Genomic DNA, 16,464 nt, shown 5'->3' on the forward strand with positions numbered 1-16,464 from the left:
CTAGATCAGTGGTTTTCAAACTGTGGGTCGTGACCCAATACTGGGTCACGGAATGTCAGGCACTGGGTTGCGGCTGCTCTGATTAGCACTGCCGACCAGGCTGTTAAAAGTCCCGTCGGCGATGCTGCCCGGCTAAGGAAGGCTAGTCCCTAACTCTTCTAACACTGTGCTGCGCCCTGGAAGTAGCCAGCAGCAGGTTTGGCTTCTACGTGGGGAGGCCATGGGGCTCCATGCACTGCCCCCACCCCAAACACCGTCTCTGCACTCCCATTGGCCAGTTCCCAGCCAATGGGAGCTGGGGGGGGGGGGCGTGCCTGTGAGTGAGAGCCGCGTGAAGCCACTTGTGTGCCTCTGCTGCTGACCACTTCTGGGGTGCAGCATGGTCCTCGGTACCAGGACAGGCAGGAAGCCCGACTGGGAGCCGTGCGAGGTAAGCCTGCACCCCAACCCCATGCCCCAAAACCCCTGCCCCAGCCCTGAGCCCCCCCAACCCACAGCCCCTTCCTGGCCCCCAAACCCCTCATCCCCAGCCCAGAGCCCTGACCCCCTCCTGCACCTCAACCCCCTGCCCCAGACCTGAGGCCCCCCAAACCCGAAGCCCCCTTCTGCACCCCAAATTTCTCATTCCCGGCCCCAGCCCAGAGCCTGCACCCCCAGGCCAGAGCCCTCACCCCCTCCTGCACCCCAACCCCCTGCCCCAGCCCAGAGTCCCCTCCCACATCCTGAACCGCTCATTCCTGGCCCCACCCCTCGGCCCTCACCCCCGCCCCCCAACCCTCTGCCCCAGCCCTGAGCCCCTCCGACACCCCAAGCCCCCCATCCCCAGCTCCGCTGGGTTGTGGGCATCAACAATTTTCTTCAACTGGGTCACCAGAAAAAAACTTTGAAAACCACTGGACTAGATGATCTCACAAGGTCCCTTCCAGTCCTACGATTCTATAAAGGTTTCAACATTCATTCTGGTTCCAATGTGGAATAAAACCAAGACTTTTTGACAATGTTCATGAAAAAAAGAGAAAGCAAGAGAATATCCAATGACCTGGGGACTAGGGCACTCACCTGGCATGGGGAGGACCCACATTCAAATCCCTGCTCCAAATCAGGCAAAGCACTTCTTTAACAAAACTTTGGTTGGGCAGGTCTTGGAGAGACTATCTGGTCACAGAGAGAGAGAAACCCACCCCAGAATAGCCAACAGGCCAGTGATTAGGGCCCATGGTCAGCTCTAAGTCCCTGATCTGAGTCAGGCCCAGCGGGGACTTGAACTTGGGTCCCGCACAGCCCCACCTAGTCTCTAGCCACCAGGCTATCTTGGGGTAGGGCCATCTCTTTACCAGAAATTCCATCCTGCACCTGAAAAAAGCTCTCCCAACAAACTGGCATTTTCCATTGAAAAAATGTTTCATCAAAAAGTCTGCAGCCAGCTCCAGTAACGATAAGATCAGGTAGTTACACAAGTTAGCTATTGTACAGTTTAATGATTCTGAATAATGTCAGCTATCCATAACTGCTGCTCTACCTAGCCATCTTTCGTCAGCTGATTTCTTGTGGGCATCGCAGCAGAAGTGGGTCTTGAGGCTGGACTTTGATAAGATTGAAGCTTGGTTCAAGTTCTACTATCAAGGCAAATGAGGTAGTATATTTGCAGGGAGAGGCATTCTTAAGAATAATTCCAAAATTCTCCAAATCTAATAACAGAGTTTTAAGCCATCACTGCACACGCAGCCTGTGCTGTGTGTATCAGATGCTCCCCAGGATCTGGCCCATCATTTTTGCACGCACTCAATCTGTCCTTTAGCACAAAGTGTACTTTAGGCAGTTCTTATGTTCCATGGAATTACAACTGTGTTCTTTAATCTAAATGTACACATGAATAGCCAGTCACTTCATTAAGATCAAAGCTGTGATAACGACCTCCCAAAGAATTCATACTGATCACATACTTAATGGGGAGAAAATATTAAAGATTAAATTATGCACATATTAGCTAATGATCTCTTAAGTTATTCTATGAAGATCCCTTGGTAATTAGAATTAACAGGAGAAGCAGAGCATGAGAAAAGAAATCTCTCAATGTCCCTGCATGCCGAGCATTTAGAAACCCCAGATTCAAGCTACATTTTAACTTGGGGGATACTTAAATGGGCACTATCAACAAAAAACTCATAACAGTATAGACTATTCACACTGAATTTTCAAAATCTAAAGTATTAATATGCTGGTGGTTCCCTTATTTCATTAGGCTGAGACTATCAACCTAGACTGGTTAAGTTTCACTTATATTTATAGAAAGTTTGGTCCAAATTCTCAGAGACAAATACATAAGGGCACCATGCATACTTTTGCACATGTCTAACTGAGATGTGGATATCCCAGATGTACATGTATTTACAACCTGATTAGTGCACTTTAACCAGGTACGCACTTATTGGAAAATGTAGGCCTCCAGAGTCAGTTTCACTTCCTGGTTTTCATGCAATAGCACAAATCTTTGATTTGGTTTCACACCACCTCACTGCCCCCTAAAACTGCCCCTCCGTTTTATCCTTGACATTTTAAAAACATTCACAAATGCTTTTCTTTTCATAGTAGGTTTTGTAAAACACTTTTGTTAAAGAGACTAAACCTTGGGCCCAAACTCTAGCTGGTAGCATGTTCCTTTAATCCTGGACAACACATGACATTGTGAACACACAAGGATCAAGTAAAAACAGAAGTGAATAGAACTTGATGCATTACAGCACAGGATCAGTGACTAATTCCAGCTTCTGTAGGCGATGGCTCTGGGATGCTGTCGGAAAACATCAATGTGACAAGCAATATGTTGAGCGTGAATCACAATTTCAGGGTTGTTTGTGGTCATGGAACAAAGGGAAGATACAAAATGTCGCACAGGGTGGATTCTAGGCCTGACTCTAGATAATAAACAATCTTTTTCATAAAAGAAAACAAGAAGCTGATTATCTGCCTTTAGAACTGGAGCATCTGAGCCTGTAACATCTGTGGCACCTGGCGGATGAAAGCTGAGTCCATCAGACAGAGGAGATGGGCAACATCTGTGAGTCTGTGCCTGTTAAGAGCTTGAAAATCATTTTCTGTCCCACTTTAAAGGTGGCTTAATAATAAGAATTTTACTAAAAAGAAAAGGAGTACTTGTGGCACCTTAGAGACTAACAAATTTATTTGAGCATAAGCTTTCGTGAGCTACAGCTTCGTGAGCTACAGCTCACGAAAGCTTATGCTCAAATAAATTTGTTAGTCTCTAAGGTGCCACAAGTACTCCTTTTCTTTTTGTGAATACAGACTAACACGGCTGCTGCTCTGAAAAGAATTTTACTGTTAATGCATTATAGAAATTGAAGGTGAGAGATCTGTTAGATTATCTAGCCCATCCCCATGCTTCTGCATGAAAGGTTTTGTTTAAATATTAAACAGCAAAGTTTTCCTGATGTCAAACTAATATGGAAACTGGTTTATAAATACAGTCCTGTATATCAGCAGCTAGCAGGAACCATATTATTGCTTCTAATTAACCAAATAGACCAGGAGTTGGTAAACACTAGGTGGGGCTTAAGAAAGATGTTGAAAAAAAAGAGAGAAAATAAAGATGATGGAGAGCTGGTACATGAGACAAGTGTATATTTACAGTGGGGCAGTCTAATAAACATCCACATACTGGGGCCTGTTGTAATAATTGGGGCATAGCAGGTCTAATTTAATTGATGGAAAGTGGTTAAGGTTCACAAATTTTCACATGATTTGTTATATAAAACTGTTTAAGAAAACATGTGAGAAGGAGACAGAAAGACGGAATTCATTTAAACAGAAAGGGTTTACTGATATCATTCAAGGACTGTGTTAAGATTATGAGTGGTAAACAAGAGGAATAGAGGATTGGAAATTAATGAACCAATATTGGTGTGTTAGAAATTAAGCCTAATTGGTGGATGAAATGAGGGAATGAATTATCCCACCCATTGCCTGTTTGGGACCCTTAAAAAGAGACTTTGGGGGACAATAAAAGAAGAACCCTTATTTTACCATCACTGCAGCTGCACTGGAAGGATTGTTGCCATGACACCAGATCTTGAAATTCCATTGAGCACACTTGACCATCATTGCTGCACCAGTAAGGACTCAAACCTGGTACATGTAGGATGACCAGATGTCCCGATTTTTGGGTCTTTTTCTTATATGGGCTCCTATTACTCCCCACCCCTTTCGCAATTTTTCACATTTGCTGTCTGGTCACGCTAGATACATGTGAGATTGTACTCTATCTTCCCCTCCCTTATGCGCTCCTTTCTGCTCCTATCTTCTTCCTGTCCTCTCTCCTGGCTTTTCCGCTGATCCTGAAATCAATTGTACTGCATGGCACCTAATGTAGCAGGATCTGACAACCCCTCACTGGTCTGGATTGCTCCCCAGAATGTGACAGCATGACAATACAGTCTTTAATTATATAATAACTTACTATTTTTTCCACAGGACTCCAGCCTGTTAGAAGTGGAAATGGGTGGGAACAAGCAGGGGGGCACAGGGAAACAAGACAATGATGAAAAGGAATCCAAAGAAATGTGGCAGGAAGAGGTGGGGACACAGGGAAAGACATGAAGAATGGATGGGTCACAGGGAAGGATGTGAGGACAGAAGGGCCCTGATCTGCCCAACCCATCAAACCAGACAGCAACTACTCAAATTCTTATTTGTAAAAGAAGAAGAAATGTGCCAAACTAGCAGTAGTTCAGTTGACACTGAACTAGTGTTTTCCCCAGAGCAATACATCACTGCATAGCTGGTGTTCTGGAAGGGGCAGAGCACAGGGCCAAAAAAGGAAAGGGACAAGAGAAGGAACACGAACCTATGGGCATGTCTACACTGCAGCTGGCAGTGAGCCTCCAAGCCCGGTTAACACTGGCATTAATGGGACTCAAGCTAGCATGCTAAGGATAGCAGTATGGATGTTGTGGCCCATCTGAATCTCCAGGCTTGAAAGCCTGAGCTCTAACCCAAGCTGCAACGTACATGTTGCTATTTGTAGTGTCCTAGCTTGAGTCTGTCTGCCTGTGCTGGGACGCTGCAGTATAGACATACCCCATGACACTTGGAAAGTCTGCATCTGCAAGTGGAAATCACCCCCACATGCAGCAGCCCTGCCTTACACAAGCCTCATTAACATGGATATTAGAGGAATCAACATGGGTAGGAGACTACTGCTCCCTATTCATTCTACAAAGCCACCTTGACACTCTGTCCTCTCACTTAAAAAGGTACTACATCGGCCACAGTGGCTTTCCAGATCATGCACCCATCCCATTATAATGAACAACCTAAACTAGTCATGGATAGAAAAAAATATATATCGGCATGCAGATGAGGCTGTCTTGTTTTGCTTTTGAGGCTCACACTTTTAAAACTGCAAGCACAAAAATGTGCATGCAATGCAAGTGAATGTGTAATCTGCATGGGCAATTGCCATGGATGCGAGTGATTACCCAACTGGTACGTGCAATTGCAGTCATTCAGTGTATATATTTTTTAAATCTTTTCATATTTCAGAATTTTTTAAAATATCCAAAACAGGTTTGAAAAGGGCCCTCAGATTAAAGTACTGAAATCTTTACCCAGTTCTGCTTCTTTACAAAGTTATATAACATTTTCTTTATAGTGTAACTGAGAACTTTATTTAAAACCCCCCACTAATTAAGATGACAATTTATTATGTGCTGGATGACATGTATTTTCTTTTAGCTGTTTTGAATTTGCCACCTTGCAATTTAATTGAATGTCCCTTTGTTCTTGCAGCATGGGACAGGAAAAATAGAAGATCCTAATATGCCTTCTCTATAATATTCATTACCATAGAAAATCTTCAAATTCTGTCATAAAAACAGCCATAATGGGTGAGACCAAAGGTCCATCTAGCCCAGTATCCTGTCTTCCAACAGTGGCCAATGCCAGGTGCTTCAGAGACAATGAACAGAACGGGAAATCACCAAGTGATCCATCCCCTGTCGCCCATTCCCATGTCCAGAAGAGGTGGATGCATTGAACTAAAGGGGAAGGGAGTTGAGACGACAGGGGGAAAAGGCAAAATTCATCAGTCTTTTTGTCTCAATATTGGATTGGGTGTCAGGAACTTCTATGTTCTAATTCTGGCCATCTGACACCCATTGTGTATGCACCACTCTTCTCTCATACCCTGGAATGTTATACCTGTGGAAGTATTCATCATTTCCCACTCACAGAGTAACAGTTTGTGTTTTTGGAACTGCAGATCATGAATTCCAGCTGTGCCTGTGTGTGGGAGGCCACGGAACATTACACAAGCCATTATGGTACAGTGTATCACAAGTTGCCGCAGCAGTTGTCAGGGTACTGTTTAAACCCTATCCTCTCTAACTGCCTCCTGTAGGAATATTCACCCATATGCCATGGCATCAAGAATAAGCCAGTCCCGTGGCTGTAGTTGAACATTACACAGCTGACATAGCCCCAGTCTTTACCTGATGGCTGCCCCATTCAGTTCAGAGAGGCAGATATACATAAGGGGCTCTCTTCTGCTCCTATTAAAATCAGTAGCAAAACTCACTGATATCAGTGGGAGCACAATTTAGACCTCACTTTCGAACTTTGTGCAACATTGCCATCTAGTGAATGAAGTATTGGAAACCCAGGCCATGCTTTCTCAATACATTCTTCCATGCACATTGTGCTATGTAGGTAGGATGGAGTGGGAAGACCAGCCACCCACCTGCAACTGAATATGCCTTTGCTTCTTATTTACAGCTTGCATTTCATATCAAGCAGGAATTCCCTGCCATTCATCCTCTATTATTCTCATCCATCCATAAAGCCAAGCCCGCGCAGGACTCTTCAGAGCAACAGCTCAGAACCAAAATATTCTAAACATTTAAACACTTACTGTCCCACAAAGGGGTTTTCAAACCACCATGACCAAGGCTTTTTGGTGGGTGTTATGTACACCATATTTGTAATTGGTTGGATGGTGACTAAATTATGGCTATATAGATCAATGGGGCTTAGATATAATAATACAAGTAATAATAAGTCCGCTTTTGTGTCGTGGCATTTCAGGTGAGGACCTCGAGGTGTTTTGCAAACATTAAGCCAGGCTCCCAACCTCAGGGGGAGCTCGGGAAGTATTGGTGCCACTTTACAGGTAGTGAAACTGAGACTTCTGGGTCCTACTCCTGGCTCTCCCGCTCGTTTGTTGTATGGCCTTCTACAAGATAACAAGGCCCAATTTCTTTAAAACTCTGATTTTGGGTGCCCAGCTTGAGAAACCTGAGGTGCTGAGGTCTCACAACTCCAACTAGAGACAGTTGCGGCAGTTACGCTCTGTCTGAAGGAGACAGACCCAAACAGAGACACCCCAAATGAGTACCTGGGGAATGGCTGATAAAAAAGCCTACCAAAGTCCAGGGATGCTGTTAGTGCAAATATTATTGCCCAAATAATTATTGCCCAAATCCTGCCCTCTCCACTGTGTTTGTTAATTGAGTGATACCTCGGATGGATTGGGCCCATAAACCTCAGTGTGTAAACTTCACGATTACAAATAAAAACAGTCACCACCTGCCCAAGATTAACTCAACTTGTTTGCCTCAGATGTATCTGATGAAGTGGGTTATAGCCCACGGAAGCTTATGGCCAAATAAATTGGTTAGTTTCTAAGGTGCCACAAGGACTCCTCATTGTTTTTGCTGATACAGACTAATACGGCTACCCCTCTGAAACTTGTTTGCCTCAAACTCTGAAAGAGGAACAAACTCAGCATCATCATATCCGTCACCGGAGACATAAAGCACTCTCTACCTAAACATATCACATCACATCCTAATGCCATAGCTTTATTACAGTAGGGTGGCCCAGCAGGCTAATAAATAATTAAAACCAGTGGCTAATGCATTCTTCAAAGCAAGGAGGAACTTATTGAAGACACCGTGCTGACAATGTTCATGTTCTCGGAATTAAGTGTAGGTTTTACATAGTTTGTTTTAACAGTGGAAGCTCAAGAAGATCTGCTGTTCTTCCTTTCTTCCTCCCTTCCTGCTCCTGACCCTGGGGAACAATGCATTGCTAATAAAAACCACAAAGACCAACCCTAAAAACAAATATCCGCTGTTGGGCTAGCCAGGTTTGACTTTTGAAAGAATTTGATCTGAGTGGTAATTACTTTTCATTTTTCAATCTGTACATGAATTTGGTGCTGGGGAGAGGCACCAGACCATTTATCTTCCTATCCCTTCACCAGTCCATCCATCAGCATTTATAAAGCATTCACGTAGGCGGCGAGTTATCTGGGCCCATGGTGCCCGTGCTCCACCAATATTCAGGAACATGGGCCCAGCTCCACCAATGTTGGGGCTTATATTTTCAGAGCCATCCCGTCCATAGGATGGACTGGGGCAACCGCCCCGGGCCCCGTGCTTTGGGGGGCCCGGTGTTTCAAGGGGACGCGGAGTCCAGGGTGGTCTGAGAGGTTAGTGGGGGGCTTGGCCACAAAAGCAGCTCCGCCCTGCATCTTCCTGTCCCTGCTACACCCCCACCCCATCCCCATTCTACCCCTTCCCTCAAGCCTCTGCCCCGCCGCTTTCCCGTTCCCGCACCCTTCCCCGAGAAACACAGGGAGCCGGCAGGGTGGAGCAGAGCGGAGTGGGGAGGGTTGGGGCTGAGTCACTCACTGCTGCCAGCACCAGGACCCCTGCTAAATCCCCAGGCTGCCCTGGATCCCGCATCCCCCTGAAGCATGGCACCTCCCCCCACAAAGAACGGGGACCGGGGCGCTAGCTCCCAGCCCAGTCCGTTCTGCTTGGACCCGTTCTGGGCACCACCACAAATTATACAAACCTAGCACCCATAAGCATTCCTCATGGTAGTGGCAGTGCTACACCCTAAAGTCCTTTGTTTATTCACCAAGCAGACACAGACAGAGGCAGCAGTTGCCTATGCACACTGCCCCATTCGTATACCTCCACCATACCTGGAGAGAGCACAAGTAGGCCTGAGTGACTCTTTTATTCCTTGGCCTCTGTTCTGAGGTCGTCCACTATGTTTTTCCGACGGGGAGAGTGGGTGGTGTGTGTATGTGAAGGGCTGAGTGCTATTCTGACATATTTCAGCTGGTTGAGATAACACCCAAAACAAAATAGCCCATGCCTCATGGTTGTGAACATTACCCACAATACCAGCCACCAGGGATTGACAAGCACGGAGACTGGCAGAAAATAAACAGCAACTGGGAAATTCACAAGGGCATGGCAACTAGTACAAAACAAACTCAGATCCCCAAAGGGGAAATGCTAAGAATGCAGGCCATATTTACAGGAGCGGGACTCAACCTTGGGAAGCAATGACTCCAGAAAAAGACTTGGGGAGTCATGATGGCTAGACAGTTGAACAAGAGCAGCTCCCAGTGAGATGCTGTGGCTAAAAAGCCTAATGCAACCTATGGATGGATAAACAAAGGAACACTGAGGAGGAGTAGAGAGGTTAAATAACCTCTGTATTTGGCACTGGTACGATCACTACTGGAATACTGTGTCCAGTTCAGGTGCCCACAATTCAAGAAGGATGTTGAAAAATTGCCACGAGAATGATTGAAGGATTTGAAAACGTACTTTATAGTGAGAGAATCAAGGAGTTCAATCTATTCAGCTTATCAAAGAGGAAGTTAACGGGTGACTTGAGCAGAGTCTATAAGTCAGGGGCATGGCCAGGGCCTAACCAATTAGCCCACCAACACCTGAACCTGTATGAATGCCAGCTGAGAAAGTGCCATCCAGCAGGGGAGCCAACCCTTCCTTGGCCCCACTAGTGCTGGGTCCTGCTGGCCCTTCCAGGCAAGTCCCCTTGGACAGAGCGCTGTGCATACCCTCGTCCCTGGGCTCTACTGGCCTTGATCCTACGGGAGCAGGCCTTGTCTGGCCAGTGATGCTTCCCAACAGCCTGTGGTTAGGGGTTGGGCTATGGGGCTTCTGGGCTGTGTTCCTGGCCTTGCCGTGGTCTGGCTGCATGCCTGGAGTGAGTCACAGCCCTGTGGGCCTCACCTTTCCCACTAGCTCCCAGCCCAGCTCAGTGGCTTTTTTGGAATGGGATCCAGCTTCTCTGGAGGCAGAGGGGTGTAATGAGCCCAGGACTGGGGGCATTGGACCAGGATCCAGATGCCCCCAGTGCTGTCAGGGCCTTGCCCCATGCCCAGTTCAGCACTGGGGCTTGTGGCTGGCCTCACTAGTGCAGACTCCATCACTCTATTCCCTGTACTGACAGAAGCTCCCTCCCTTGGGGCTGAGGGCTCCTGCCATGCTGATGACACACCCTCCAAGGCATGTGAGCGCTCCTTGTCGTCAGGACACACAAGTCGGGGGATGCCTATCTTAGGGAGGTTCATGCCAGCAGCCCAGCTGCTGTATGTGCCAGTTCTGGGTCCAAGTAAAGGATTCTCTGCCCTTCTTGGAGAGATAGCAAGGTCGTTAGGACTCTTGGGTTCCATTCCCTCCTCTGTTGCTGGCTGGCTGCATGTGCTGGGGCTGGGCCACCTCCTTTCTCTTGGCCTCAATTTCCCCTGGTGTCACTGAGGCTGCTGTGGGTGTGGAAGGAGACAGCCCAAGACATCTCAAGCTCTCATGGGGCTGTGACCGTGCACCCCCATCCAGTGCAAGGGGTAGGTTGTTGGGGTGCTGAGACTGGGGTGCTCTGTAATCGAACCCTGTCTAGCCCTGACAATCTGGCTCATGACGCAGGACCACAGCATACTGGTGACCGAGTGCAGTGCCATGCCCTTCCTGCCTGTCAATGGAAGGGAATCTGGGGCTTGCTCTCCCTTGCGGCCTATGCCCCCCACACGCCCACATCAGCTGATGGAGTTAAAAGTCAAACCAGCCTGGGATCATGACTCCCCCCAAGGGGCTGGAAAGCCATGGTCTGCATTTCTTGGGCCCAGCACAGTCGTGGCAATAACATGACATCTCCAAGGGATGGGCTAGCAGGATTGGACCCTGGTGTCCGCTTTGATCTGCCAGCCAATGTGCTAGGTTGTACACTGACTGAGGTTCTCTCTGGGTCTGCAAAGCATGGTACAGCCAGCAGGAAGCAGTTACTCCATTGGGGCAAAGAAGAAGTGTCTATGTGCGGCTTCTGGGTCCACACTGGTGGTGTGGCTGGGCACTGTTATAAGGGAGCACCCAGTGTTTTGGGGGGAGGGAGCCAGTTCTTGCACTCCAATACAAGGGGGTTGTCATGGGGTGCATGCTACTCATTGCTCAACAGCACCTCCTCTTGGTCATCTGGGGAATTAGCTTGCCACTGTCCATGTCCTCTCCTGCAGTCACTCAGCCCATTGCCTCAGTCATTCACTCTGTGGCCCCTCTCTCTCTGGATACGAGCTGCAGTCAGGGCCGTCCCTAGACATTTTGGTGCCCTATGCAGCACCCCCCTGTGGGCGGAGGCAGGGAGCGTGTCCCCAGGCCTCTGAGGGGAGTGGGAAGCTGCACCCAAGGTCTATTGGGGGCATCAGCAGGCTTGGGGGGTAAGGGGAAACTGCCCCCCAGCACGAGCCGGTGGAGTGAAGCGGGTTGGGGCCGGGTCGCACTCACGGGGTGATGGGAAGTGGAGTGACCCGGCCCCGGCCTGCTCCACTCGGCTCCCCTGGCTCTCAGACTTGGGGGGTAGGGGAGAACTGCCCCCCAGCACTCACTGGCGGTGTGGTGCGGGCTGGGGCCGGGTCGCTCCACTTCCTGCCGCTCCGTGAGCGCAGGCTGCGCCCAACTCCTGCTGCAGTCCCCCAGGACATAGCTCAGGGGAAGGGATGGAGTGGGGGCGAGGCTGGGGTGCAGCAGGGATGGGAAGAGGCGGGGTGGGGACGGAGCAGGGGCCGGGACTTTGGGGAAGGGGTGGAGTAAGGGTGGGGCTGGGGCGGAGCAAGGGTGGGAAGAGGCAGAGCAGGGGCGGAGCAGGGGCCAGGGCTTTGGGGAAGGGGTGGAGTAGGGGCAGGAGCGGGGGCAGCTTTCCTGGCCAGCTGAGGTGACCGGGGGATCGGGCTGGCTGCTGGAGCAGCATGCAGCTGCGTAGAGCACCAGGAAATTTGAGGCACCAAATTTCCTGGTGCCCTACACAGCCGTGTAGTTTGTGTATGGGTAAGGACGGCCCTGGCTGCAGTGCCTCTTCTTCATGGCTCAGCCCTCCGGCCAAATCACTATCATTCTCCCCTTCCGGGGTCTTATCAAAATCTTCTTCCTCAAAGTCTCAGGCAGTCTCTATATCCATGGTGCTGACTGCACTACTCGTGCAGTAGTTCATAGGGGATCCCAGGCCTGCCCGCTAAACCAGGTTCCAATCCTGGGACCCTCAAACCAGCAGTTCCTTCCTTCCCCTACTAGCCTGTACCAGGTAAGGGGGCCATAGAGTGGGGTGGCTCCTGCATGGATCTGTGGGTCTTGGTGTGAATAACCCATGGTGGATGGAGAGCCACGAAGGGACCGCGGTGCTGGCACACTGCTGGGGGGGAGCCTGGTGGAGCAGTGATTTAGGGCCCTCCTGGCTCATGTGCTTTCTGTGACATCAGACCTTTGGTCATGGCCTAGCCACCATAAATGGGGGCCCACCCAAATGTCCACTCCTAGCTACACCATGGCTGTAAGTACCTACATGGGAACAGAAATTTGATAATAAAGGGCTTTTCAATCTGGCAGACAAAGGTATAATAAGATGTAGTGGTGGCTACCAGTCAAAATTAGAGAATTCAGACTAGAACTAAGGTGAAGATTTTTAACAGTGAGGGTGATTAACCATTGGAACAAGATACCAAATGTTGTGGTGGATTCTTCATTACTAGAAATTTTTAAATCAAAATTGGATATTTTCCTAAAAATATGCCCTATTTCAAACAGGAATTAATACAGGAAAGTCTTCTGGCTCATATTATGCATGATGATTACAATAGTCCCTTCTCGGTTTATAATCTATGAATCGATTAAGTGGACTGCAACCCTTTTGCAAGCAGGTCACTTTATCAGATGGTAATAACATTAGAATTTAGTGGGCACCCTGCCTGATAGCCATAAGGGAAAAAAAGTTGTCTATTATCATGTACATCCTATATTATTTTGGAGTAGGCTGATGTGCTCACCTCTCTCTCTGAAGAGTCTAGTTCAACACTGCAGGTAAATGGGTGTTATTCTTTCAGCTGGCGGTCTTTGTTCAGCAAGGTCACCTTGAAGCTTCTGGCCCCCTACACAAGATTAGAGAATAACGCTTCTTACGGAGTCAGAGATGGGAGAATTTTTTTAAATAATCATAGGATTTTCCATCTCAGGTCAGACCACTGTCCAGTCTAATTTAATCCTAAAGAATTGTATTCACCCTCTTGCCTAGGGCATATACGGGTTATGCTGGACAATATGTGAATATCATTATTTCCCTTTTCCATTATCATCGCTACCACCACCATAGTAAAAATAGGAGAGGAGAGGCTGATTTAGTCTGACATCCTGCCTCTAGCACTAGCCAGTATTGGATGCCTCTCCTTTATGGCAAAGATTTTCACTTATAGAGATCTTATAAACATCACATGAAAAGGATTTCAAGCGGGGAAAGTTATTTTCTTCCTTGCCTGCTTCTCTTGACAGGCAGGGATGTAAGCAGCAAAGCCACATGTCCTGATCTCTGCCCCCTTCAAGTTAGAAAGAGAGGCAGAAGTGCAGTTATTTAAAAGTTATGCACAGAGATGTGACTGTTGGCATTTTTTTGTAGGACACAAACAAGCCCCCAGTGTACTGGCACCTCTGAGCCTTTGCCCCTTAGATCCCCAAGCAGTCAGTTGTTTCCAGAGCACCTATTATAATGGGATGTTATAAGGAACCTATTACACATCTCCATTTACTTCCTGAATTCAGAATGGACTAGAAACAGAAACACTGGGATTGCTTCCTACTAGGTATTAACATAGAGTCTAGCACAATCGGATCCTGATCTCAACTGGGGCTTCCAGGTGCTACCAGAATACAAATAATAACAATAACAGAAAAATGCATGGTTCAGTGGTCTGAGAATAGAACTGAATACAATGAATGTCTGGCTAATCCTAATCCTGGTTCATATAGTTCCTCCAGTTGTGGCCTTGGGTAAATCACTTAACCTCTGCATTTCATTTCTGTACCTCTAATCTGCCTGTTGCCAAAATATCTAGGACTGGTTCTGGGAATTCCTGTCTATTTGAAAAGAGCTTGTGAGGGTTAGTCAATGTTTGCAAGGTGCTTTGAAGATGTAAAATGTAATCATCTGGGGATTCCTGACTGGGGTGAAATCTTAGCCTCATTGACTTTAGAGAGGTCAAGATGCTACCTCAGGACTTTGTAACAACTAGAGAGTGTCCCTCCTGAATACCCATCCTGGTTTACACTTGCTCCAGTGCATGCTGGGACAGGACTTTGGGAGTTCAGGAAGCACTGATGGAGACCAATGCCATACAAATAGGATTAACAATACTCCTAACTACAAACCAATGCGATCAAATTTTAAAATTAGGAATTCCCAGTAGTCTGGGACACAACACTGGACACTGCCATTTAAGTGTTCAATACTTCATTAAATAATAATTTTAAATAACAGCTAGAGTAATTTTGAGAATACATTTGGTCTTATACATAATTAAGTGGATTTTTGAAAGAAGAGTTATCCTCAAGACTAGGAAATGTTGGGAATCACTCAAAAACACCTCTTCAGACGATATTCCCTGCCCTATGTCAAGACTGAAGATGCCCAGATAAGAACCCAAATCTTGATTATCACTCTGGAACTTCAAGGCATTTTGAGCATCACCCATGTCTAGCCATGGCATCCTACATTCTGCATGTCGTTGCATTTACTGTAAGGCAGTGGTTCTCAAACTTTTGTACTGGTGACCCCTTTCACATAGGTAGCCTCTGAGTGAAACCCCCCCTTATAAATTAAAAACACTTCTAAATATATTTAACACCATTATAAATGCTGGATGCAAAGGGGGTTTTGGGGTGGAGGTTGACAGCTCGCAACCCCCCATGTAATAACTTTGCGATCCCCTGAAGGGTCCCAATCCCCAGTTTGAGAACCCCTGCTGTAAGGGGACAGCATGCTGCAAAAAGCTATGTTGAAATACTTGCACAGATGGATGCAAACATAAAACTTCCTTCCCTCTCAGCGCACAATCTCCTCTCTTCCCACTCACAACAGTTCTCTTATTCTGCCAAAGAAACAAGTCAAGCAAAGTGAAATGACTATGGCACAGTCTGTGTTAGCTACTGTTGCCGCCTACAGCAGCCTAGTGAATTAACAACAGCCACTTCAGATGAAGGGTAAGAAAACCTGAGTGTACTGCTTTTTTGTGATAGTTTTAGGAGAGTGCACAATTTCCTGGGAAGAAATGAAGAAAAGCAAAAATTAATGCAAATGCTTATGTCAGCATCTGCATTGCACATCACACTCAAAGGGTATTTCGCTGTTTAGGTAGGGCCTGTCTTTGGAAGTGAAACTTTTTATACTGATCAATCAGGGAAGGGTTATAAATAAGTAAATTGGGTCTATTGGAGATCAAACATGTAGGGTCTGAAACATATACAAGACAATGGACTTTTCTTCTTTCAGAAATAAGCTGCTGCTATCATGGGAATAGTCTTTAGGGCCTGTCTACATTTACCATGGATTGATGCTGCGGCAATCGATCCACCGGTGGTCCATTTAGCGGGTCTAGCAAAGACTCGCTAAATTGACCGCTGATCACTCTCCCAAACTCCACCCAAATGAGAAGCATAAGGTAAGTTGACGTGAGAGTTTCTTCCGTCGACCCAGCATGGTGTAGATACCACAATAAGTTGACCTAAGCTATGTCGACTCCAGCTACATTACTAACATAGCTGGAGTTGTGTAACTTAGGTCGACTTAATCCCGTAGTGTAGACCTGCCCATAATGTTAGCTGGGACTGCAGTTAAGAATTAAATCTGAAGAAAAATGTGAGTTTTGCTACAAGCCAAACAAATATCTTTTAACTGCACTTTATTAGACACCAAAAAAGATTTGGAGAGGTGATGAACATAACTAATCCACATTGTCTAACTGAAATTTCTTTAGTCATCTGATACAGCAGGATTATAGATCTGACATACGACAAGATCAGGCATCAATGGGACTACTCACCTAACTAAAGACAGCAGGACCAGACCCTTTGATCTGGGAATTGCTGTATATGTCATACATGCTTAGCAATAAATTATATAATTAAATCTTCCCTGGTACTTTCAACTTTACTTTAATGTTGAAAGTACTTTTCCCTGGTACTTTCAACATTAGCTTCACCATTCTTGGTTCATATTTTCAAGTTCCTGAATAAAATACACAGGGCATCTTTGCGTCTTCATAACATTTTAAAATAAAGTTCCTACACTTTTTTTCAAGAGATCTATTGTTTT

The 16,464-nt window shown here is 46.7% G+C and overlaps 1 long non-coding RNA gene across 1 annotated transcript in view; it reads right to left on the reverse strand.

Annotated features, from left to right (window-relative positions):
• Positions 1-15,535, reverse strand: part of LOC122466709 — a 36,504-nt gene extending 20,969 nt beyond the window's left edge. Inside the window, exon 1 of the long non-coding RNA XR_006292438.1 lies at positions 13,151-15,535. This is a non-coding gene — a long non-coding RNA (uncharacterized LOC122466709). The remainder of the gene's footprint in view (positions 1-13,150) is intronic.
• Between the last annotated feature and the right edge of the window lie 929 nt (positions 15,536-16,464).

The sequence above is a fragment of the Chelonia mydas genome, chromosome 7 (genome assembly GCF_015237465.2).
Source record: "Chelonia mydas isolate rCheMyd1 chromosome 7, rCheMyd1.pri.v2, whole genome shotgun sequence".
Lineage (NCBI taxonomy): Eukaryota > Metazoa > Chordata > Testudines > Cheloniidae > Chelonia > Chelonia mydas.